Source organism: Calidris pugnax, unplaced genomic scaffold (assembly GCF_001431845.1).
Source record: "Calidris pugnax isolate Ruff unplaced genomic scaffold, ASM143184v1 scaffold14, whole genome shotgun sequence".
NCBI classification, from domain to species: domain Eukaryota; kingdom Metazoa; phylum Chordata; class Aves; order Charadriiformes; family Scolopacidae; genus Calidris; species Calidris pugnax.
In genome coordinates this window covers 7,144,533-7,154,279 of record NW_015090793.1, presented here as the reverse complement: position 1 = coordinate 7,154,279, position 9,747 = coordinate 7,144,533, and positions in this window count along the sequence as shown.

Genomic DNA, 9,747 nt, shown 5'->3' with positions numbered 1-9,747 from the left:
CCACTCCGTTCCATAAAAATCGGCTCCTCGTCTACCACTGACGACATCTGGTAGCAATCATAAGGCTTGGCCATTGCTCACTAGTTATTTTTTCCTAGGAAAGAGGAACCAGACGATACTTGCCCTTGATGAGGAGGATCCCGAGGTGGCACCAAGAAGCTGAGCAAACACTGCAAACCCCCCCCCCCCTTTTTTTTTTTTTTTTTTTTTACTTTTCCTTTTTTTTTTTTTTTTTTTTTCTTCTGGTGGCAGTGTCTGGGTGGTGGCTCATTATCAATTGTAAATTACAGGGGGTGGAGAAAGGGACATGAATGACAAAGTTCAGAAACAGCATCTGCTGAAGAAAAACAAATGAGGTGGGGGGCAAAGCAGGAAAAAACAGATGAAACACTGTAATTGCTTGGCAACAAGTTGCTATTGTAATTTAGAAAATTGGAAGCATCCGTTCTCAAACAGTTCAAGCTTTATTTCGTTTCTTCTTTATTTTTGACTGCAGCCCTTGTTTTGCGATCAGCTGTGTCCTCCTGTAGGATTACTGGCTCTCCCTCACACAGAGCAGTAATGGACCCCTCGTGTTTGGTTATGGGCCATCGAAGAAAGCATTTTGCGATTGTTTCGCAGTGCAGTCATTTAACAAGATTAGAGATAATTTGCCCCTTGGAATGCAAAACTGTTTCTACAGGTGCTTAAGCTTCCTGGCTTTTGGATTAGAGGCCTCATTTTGTTTTGTGCCATTGCATTCAGTGAGGTCTCCAAGGACTGTAAATAAATGAACAGCTACCCTCCGCAGCTGTGAAACTAATTTTCCAGCCTGAGCTACAAGAGTTGCAGCTTACAAAGCTCAGTGGATGCAGATAAATATGTGCATGCTAATGTATTAAACGTGCTGATTAACTAATACTGACTGTGCCTGAATGCAAGCCATTTGCCCACTGGGAGACTCCGGAGAAACAAGCCTGACCAGAGAGGGAGGAGGCTGCTGAAGGCAAGCAGGAGGTGCAGGGTCCTCAAAGCTTCTAGAGGTGGTAGTAGAGGTGATGGCCGTTCTCCCTGATGCTGGCAGACTTCCTTCACATCTTCCTGCCTCCTACTCCCACAGGGGAGAGAATGAACCCCAGGCTTTGGCCACATCCAGGAGGACGGGAAGTCTAGTAGACGTCCACTGAGATGGGGACCCTCAAGGATGTAGGGATGCCATGGACTCCTTCCAAAGGAAAGGAGAGCCAATGCACATTCCCCCAGGGACTCCTGTGCACTGCATCCAGCTCTGGTCCTGCCAAATAGATGCGGTCTCTGGAGCAACTCTCCAAGAAGGATCATGGATTCCTGGATGGAGCTGGCTTATGCGTTTCTTACTAGGTCTTGGGGGAAGCCTCATTTATTCAAATTCTCCCATTTTTTAATTTGTCCCTTTTTTTTTAGTGTTTGCCTTCCTTCTTTGGGTGTAATTTGTTTCTTTGAGCTGAGAGGGAAATGGTATTCAGGGTTTGAAAAGCCATCCTTTTTTATTTTTCTTTTTTAAATTCAGATGTTGGATGAAAATCAGAACTTCTCAAATTTCACACAAGATGAAATGACTTCTCTGCTCAGTCCTGCAGCAATTCTCAGCTTGGAGACAGTCTGAGCAAGGCTAGCTGGGGCCTGAGACCTTTTCTGCTTTGGACATGCTTGCTGTCCCCTATAAGGCTGACCTGGGTCTGGTTCCCTGAGAAGCTCAGGGGCACCATGCCATTATAATTCCCAGACCTAGGAGCTCCTAGGTGCCCAGCACCCCACCAAACTAGCCACCAAAGACACTAGGCAAGGCCTGAAACCTATCTGGCAAGTGCAGCTCCATGAACAGCATGCTCCAGTGCTGGAAAAGCCCTCCTGAAACTCAACTACCTCCACAGCACACTTTAGTCTGGGTGAATCAGTAGCTTCAGGGGCAATAAATGTTTTGTCATAATCAGCCTTGACTTTTCATTTGGGGAAGACTGGTGACAGTAAAAAGCCTGCATGCAGCAGAGGACTTGCTCTCTGTACCTCTCTGCTTGGTTGCAGCACTATGCACTGAAAGCACAGATCCCCTGGATCTGGGAGGGTGATGGGCTCTCATGTGGCAGATGCAGGTAGGCTACACAAAATAAAGATCTCTCTTGCGTTATTTCAGACTGTGGTTGTGCTCAGGTTACTGATGACAAGGAAGCAAGATCGGTTACCATTAAGGTTTGAAGCCTGTATCTACTCAAATCAGACACAAAGCATGATAAGAATTAGGTTAAGTGTGTATGACTTTGGTGGCTTTCAAATAAAACTCAGGTAAAAGGTCTTCTTTTGCCTAGGTAACTCCTGTCTATCTCTTAAGATGGTATTGACAGAAATGAACGCTCAACTGTTAAAAGTAACGCAGTTTTTAACCAGCAGCAAATTAAAGGTGGAATCCTCTATTTGACCGTTCTAGGAAAGTGTTTCCAACATGAAGTTAATGAAATGGGTGAAATACAGAAGAGATTTAGTGAACATTCCTTCATTCCTGCACTATTTAATTTCTCTTTAGACCTCCTGAGTCTGTGGATGTTAAGAGTTTGACAGGGAGAAAATGCGATCAGTGGTTTGGGGACCAATAGAAGATTTAAAAGTTCATTGTTTAAGACCTTGCTGTGCCAAACATCTTCTGGCTACTTTGAGCAAAATGCTCAAATATTTCAAAGTATTTAGGTGCCAAGGGGACAGGGGACTTAAACTACCATGGTCTATAGGCTTACTACTGAAGCATTTAAAAATTAGGTGAGATTTTTCATACTGATTTTTACAGTTTTCAGGTACATAAAAATGAAAAAGAAAGATTTTGTGAGGAGCCAAAGGTATGTTCAGCTGCAAGATGCTACCCAGAGGGATGGCTTTATTCCAGCTTCACCTTCGCTGGTTGTTCCCACCTGCCCCAAGCCATTTATTGGTGGTGAAGCTTTGGTAGGATTGGTATTTTTGGTGGGTAAATGTACAGTGAGGTCAAATGAGTGCTGGCAGCAGACAAGGGAAGCAGCAAGACTTAGCAAGTACAGGTGAACATGACCATTCCTTCTGGCACCACGTAGTCCTATTAACTCAGCTTGATGGTGGGAAAGCTCATAAAACTGTCTTTAGACAGTTTCTGTTTTTAGAAATAAGGTTAGCTGACTTTCAAAATTGTCTACCATTTTTAATGAATGTCAAACTCTTCTCAGAAATTTTCCTTTTGCTTTTTTCTTTTTGACTTAAACATTATTCACCTCTACTTCAAGAGATTTAAGGGCACAGACAGCTTCAGTTGATCAGAAATGCATTTTTGGCAAACAAAATATTTGCACAGAAAATTTTACCCTGCTGTACTAATAAGAGTTATTGAAAGATTTTCTCACAGTTCTTCTTCTAGTAAAATGGCAAAATAGAACGTCCTTATCTGACACAGAGATTGCAAGAATAAATATGCTAAGAAATGGGACTCACACAGTCGCAGCCAAAAAAAGACAGGTGCCATGGATTGTGTCCCTGAGGAAATAATAATAATAATAAAGAGTCTTAGAGCCTGACAGGGTATCAGATGAAAAGAGAAAATTCCACGTATTTTATCTGCTTCAGCCAGCTGAAGCCCTGGACTTGCTAACATGGGGTTTGGTACCTGCCTTTTTACTGATGCTTCCAGACAACTGCAATTGTTAGAGCAGATTTTGCAGAGGAGGCATTTCTACAAAAGGAGTGACATTGAAATTTCCTACAAATTTCCTACAAGCCACCAGGCAGTCAATTGACAAGCAGCAAAGTTCAAGCAGTGCCAAGGAAAAAAGAAGAAAAAGCAAAGGTAGTACTAGGAAACCTGTCCAGAAACCGCAAGTCAAATAACCAGCCCTACTAAGTAGACAGCCACATGGAGAGCACGTATACCTTCAGAGCAAGGTGATGCCAGCAGGGACTGGTCTGGAACAGACTTTCCAGATGGCTGCATATATTGCTCAAACTTCATGCAAATATTATTTGCATGGTTTTAACTGCTTGTGTACAGAAAATCCCAATCATCACCCGTATGAATGCTTATGGAAAACAAGAAGAAAAATATGATTGGCAGCACACGAGTAAATATGTAGGTTTTATATGATGCATATAAATATCTGTGGTTATCTGCTTGCAGGCGTCCACAATCTCTAGTCTGAGCAGAGCAAAGAGGACTACCAGACAAATCGCAGCCCCAGTTGAGCACAGTGCAATGCTTAGAGGTGAGAATTTGCCTACAGAGCCTCATCCCAGCCAGTCTTTGGGTATCCAGAGTACACCAGTAATGCCCAGTCACCATTCCAGACATTTATACTGCAATAACACATAAATGTTCCAATCCAGGTTCAGTCCCACTTTATCAGGCTCTACAAACTGCCACTCCCAGTTCCTGAGATTCACAGTGTAAGCAGATGAAATGTAAGAGGGCAAAGAGAGCAGAGAAACAAGGGCACGGGAAATGAGGGAGGTTTGCTCCCGGTAGGCATTGCTGTCTGCTGTCAGGAGCACTTTGCCAGCACCGTGACAGAAGGGGACCTGAAAGGAAAAGGGAAGGGAATCCTAAAGGCTGCTCTCCTGAGGAGGACATACACTACAGGTGGCTCATCTCTCTGGCAGGAATTCTACCTTTAATTCACTGGTGGGGCTGAGAGTCTTACAAAAGTTTAAAAGCAAATCTGCAGTGTGGTATTGTATTTGCTCTGCGTCTGTCTTTACCAGAGAGGCAGGGGATGCTTGCAGTACATGAACAAGACCTGTCTGTCCTCCATGGACACACCCTGGGGCTCTTCTCATTGAGCTCTCTCCAAGTAAAGTCGCAGGCGAAGGTAGCTTGGCCAAGCTGAGCTCCACTGCTCCTAAATTCAGGCATGCAACAAGGTGTCTGTGTAAGGAGTGTCCTTCCCCCGGACTCTCCACCCTCTCCAGAGGGCAGGTGGGGTCACCCTGGTTTGGACTGGAGTTTCTCATTTCCCTACTCTTTGCCCAGGAACCAAGGGAAGGCTTTTCATGTGTATCGGTAGGGTCCAGACTCTCCTGGCTAGCACTCACCGCCTTCCCTCGGAGCGTCACAACCAAGGGGCTTCCTTCCTCTGAGCATCACAACCAAGTGTTTTAGGGCAGGTTGTTTTTCCTGGGAGTTGTGTGCAGCCCCCATTGCCCAGAAGGCCTGAAGAGCATAAGTGAGCATTGTTTCCCCCACATTGTTCCCTGGCTCTCCACTTTTCCCAACTCCTTCTTACCTCATCCTCCCCTTGCTGGCTAGAGAGCTGTAAGCCGCTGATTAGCACTTCATTTGACAAACAGGAAGTCGGGAAGAAAAGCATCATTTTCAGAATTAGAGCCTCGGAATGAATTGAAGAAAGAAAGGGGGAAGAAGGGAAAAAAAAGAAAGCGAGCCCTGCACACTTTCCTAATTGCTCGTTAGAACCAATGGCCTTTGTGGTTCCTTCCCCCTGTGTCTTCTTTATAAAAGCGTTTGCACAAGACATTGCTATTGTCTGCCAGACAGCCTCAGGGTAGGACAAAATGAACTAATTGATTTGCAGTTATGTTGCGGTGAATAGTGCTAAACATCCATCTGCGGATTCCTTGTGAGGAGTGATTAATAATTTGTACTCCTGGGCCTAGAAGCCTGAATACCCTTTTTTCATGTAAAACTGAAGCGTTTCATTCTCTCAGCATCACAGATATCTCCTCTACATTGTGGGTTACAAGGAGGAGGTCAGGAGCGGCTCGCTAGCGTCACCGCGGAGGCGGTTGTCTTCGTATGGGTAAAACCCAGCACGGTGGTGGGATTAAGGGGAATTTGTAAAGCTGACACACGGTACTGTACAGCATGGCTGCTATGGCCATTCCAGCGCAGATGTTCCCGGGGATGGAGGATTTTGCATGTGTTTTCAAAGGGAGCGCTGGGAGACTTAAAATTTATTTCGAACACAGAAACAAAATCTAGACTGAGACAGTTTGAGGAATTAGGACTTGGATTCAAATTTCAGGGGTTTTGTGAACACCATTTCTATAACCACCAGAGGGAAAACCTTAGCGCCAAACACACGTAAGCATAGAGGAGTTTAAAAGGTCAGTCCAAAAAACTTCACTCAAATACCACCTACGTGTTGAAAGATACAGGCAAAATACCTAAACTGTCTATTAATAGTGGAGCCTGCAAGACGTCTCCACAGGAGCTCCTGCTCGGGGACCTGCTTTACCAGGATGTCCTTCCTGTAGGAGCTGCACACTTAAATGATTTAAATGGTGGGGCTGAGGCTGTAGGCACACTGCCTCTGTCTGAGCTCAGTCAGCTGTGACCGCCTGTGATCCCCGCTCCCAGCCAGATCTCATGAACTTTTGCGGTTGTGTCCCCAACTCTACCACCCATTCTTGGTCCTTTCCACCTCCACCTGGAATGAAAAGCTCGTAGCTGCTCTCCAAGTCATTTCCTGCTTCCTAATGAAATCTATTGGCCTCCTGGGGGAAAAAAAAACATTGACTCAGCCAACTCTTAATGAAGTCATCTGTTTTCATGGTGTTACTCGTGCCCTCTACTTTCCCAGCTCATTAAAAAAATTAACAACCTTTGGATACATCCAAAGATCCAGAGATGAGATCTACCTGGTCAGAGTAAATCACTTTTGTTGGAAAAATATTTTCCTTTCCCTTGTGACCCATTTTTATGTCTTCCTATGTTACCTACTTTCTATCCCATGCCTTGAGCATTTTGTCTGGGTGCATCGACATTGATCAACAGATGTCTGTGAAGCCTTACCTTGTTGTTCGCTTGCTCCCTGTCTGGTTTGGACTGCTCTACCCAGATCTCTCTGAAATCAAACCAAGGCATAGTTCTGGGAATGGCTCTCTCCAGGAACTGATCTGATTTCTCAGATTTGGCTCTCTTGGTTCTCTGCAGTCCTGCAAACCTACCTCAGCAGGCTTTGCACCTTTGAAAGTTCCCTGCCACTCCACTGTGTATTCACCAGCAATCCCATTTATGTCCCACGCCATAAGAACCACCCTGGTGGGCTGCCCATGCTGCTTGGTCTCAGGGTCAAGGACTGACTGCTGTCGTTTGTGAGAAGTGTAGACACATTTTATGTGCCTGAGACAGGTAGACCTAAGGTTCAAGATAGATTTGTCTGGTTATGCCACATCTAAGTCTGTTTTCCTTCTTGGAAGGCCTGGGTGAAGCCTTTAAAAGTACTTATCTCCCTGTGATAAACAGAAGGGCATAAGTGGACAAAGGTTTTTTAAAAGAGTGCACCAACCCAAAACAATTCCATGATAAAACAAGCCAAGAACATTTAATTATTCAATTTTATCAGACTCCAGCAGTTAGCCTGGTGATGCCTGGTTGTTTTCTCTGTCGATGGGGAAGAGCTGCTGGGGAAATCAGCTCTTCTTAGTGCTACACCACAGTGCATTAGGTAAAAGTAATTACTGTAAGTGCTTTGCAAGAATATCTTTGGGTAATGTATTTGATATAGTTCTGAAAATTATTGTGCGAGGAAATAATGAGCTAGGAGAATAGAAAGTGCTTATTTCAGAGAACTTTCCTTATAACCTTTTGGGGATGTTAGGCTCTGGCCACTCATTAAATATATTGGGAAAGCTGTATAAATGTATAGTGCTGTAAGTGGAGTGAGATTAGATTGGATGGGGCTTTAAATGAAAAAGGTATCCATTTAGAAGAGTATTAGTGATTCAAGATTGATGGTCCCAGGGATTTGTGCAGTCTGGGGGAAAGAGCAAGGCTATGGGTATATTGTCATATTCTTTCTTTTCTTTTTCATTCTGGACAGCTGGGGCTAATTTAGCACACTGCAACACAATGACCTAAACATAAACAGATGGAGTAGACAGGTTTGGATGCTTTATGGCAACATATTGCTTATAATCCATAGCCTTGAACAACAGCATAAGACCTTCTTGATCCATCTCTGAGTTCCTGAGGATAATAACAGATGATCAGCATGCCCATGCTCCTGAGTTGGCTTGTGAAGCTCATTGCTACAGTAGATTACTGAGGCCAAGAATGTAGTCCCATTCAGAAAAATCAGCAGGAACATAACAGAAAGCATCATTATAACATTCATTTGCACAAATCCATACAGCACCCATGTCTTGAATACTGTAAGCAGTTTGCGTCTGTCCACCTCAGAAAGGGCACAGCAGAAGTATGGACAAAGATGGCCAGAGGCAGAGAATAGCTTTTCTTCAGAGACTAAGGACACAAACCCACCTTTCAGGTTTGCTCAGATCAGAACAAGTTAAAGGAGACAGCTCTTTGCCCCACATCTGGTTCAGTTGTGGAACCCCTTACTGCAGGAGTGGTGGGTGCAGAAAGTGAGTCTAAAAAGCATTTAGATACAGTGGGAAAAAAAATCACTGGGGACTACTCAAGAAGAACATACCACCATTACATAAAAAGCTCCCAAAGTCCCAAGTCCCAGACTACTGGAGTGAGGGGAAGATCATCTGAGTTAGCATCACTGCACGTTATCCAGAAGTTTTCCTCTTCCCTATGGATTGTCTTCAGCAGCTGACAAACAGCGGGTCTGTGGCACATGCAGAACTAAAATCCCTGTCTCCTGGGCCCTTTCCCTGGTGACTCTGGGCAGGTGACAAACTAAGCCCACAAAATTTACTTTTACCCCAAGCAGGGACACAAAGTCGAAAATCTGGGCTTTGTTTAGTGAGACAAAAGACACTGAAAAATGTTCAGCTTCAGCTTTTTCTGCATAATTGCAACATCTGACAGGCAGGTAAAATTAGCAAGCCAAAATGTGAGGTGTAGCACCTGTCAAAGTAAAAGAGGCAGCCCTGGAAATAGTGTGCACCTATACTGTAGAGCGGTCAGGTATCCCACTGCTCTGCCCAGCCTTCCTCGGAGGAGGTGGAGGTCCAGGGACCCAACCTGTCCAACCCATGGGGCTGTTCTCTGTCTCACAGCAGCGCTCAGGGGATGCAAAAAGGAGGGGATCCAAAAAGGATGCAAAAGGAGGAGATGTGGGACCGCATGGGATGCTCGCTGGCAGCAACCAGCTGCAAAAACCCTCCTATTTCTCCCGGTCTTCCCATGCAAGAAGCGGCACCAAGGAGAGAGAAGGAACATGACCCTCTCTCCCCCGAAAGCCCTGGCGTCTCCGGCCACTTCAGACAGAGCCATTGAGCGGGGCGGAGAGGCCGCGCATTGTGCCCCTTTCCAGAGGGCTGCCTCCTCTCCATTTGTTTACCACACATCCTGTCTTCCTTTCTGTTTGCTTCACACATCATCGCCTTCATTAATCGTCCTCCCCGCTCCCCATTTGGGCCTTTGGATTTTCGGCTTGCCATGGGTAATTCTAATTACCTCAGGCATAAAAAAATAAAATAAAATAGGAGCTTAAGTAGGTGCACTTCATTCTTCAACTGCCTTTTACAAGCAGTTCAGTGCTGGCTACCAAGGGAATCTGATTAAACTAATTACCCTGATTGGCTTGTTTAATCAACTGCTTGGTTTAATTGGGCCTCGCTAATGCGGAGTGGTGGAGTCCGTGGTGCGTAATGTGAGAACCAGGAGACCCGTAACACCGGCGGTGACACCACTACAGAAACCAGCCCGCATTCCCAGCCTAACGGGGGGATTTTAATAAATGCAGACCTCAGCTGAGAGCCCAACTGTATTCTCAAGAGCCTGAATGGGCTGGAGGTTTTAGTGATAATTAAAATTGCTAGGGAAAAAAAAAAAAAAAAAAAAAAAAA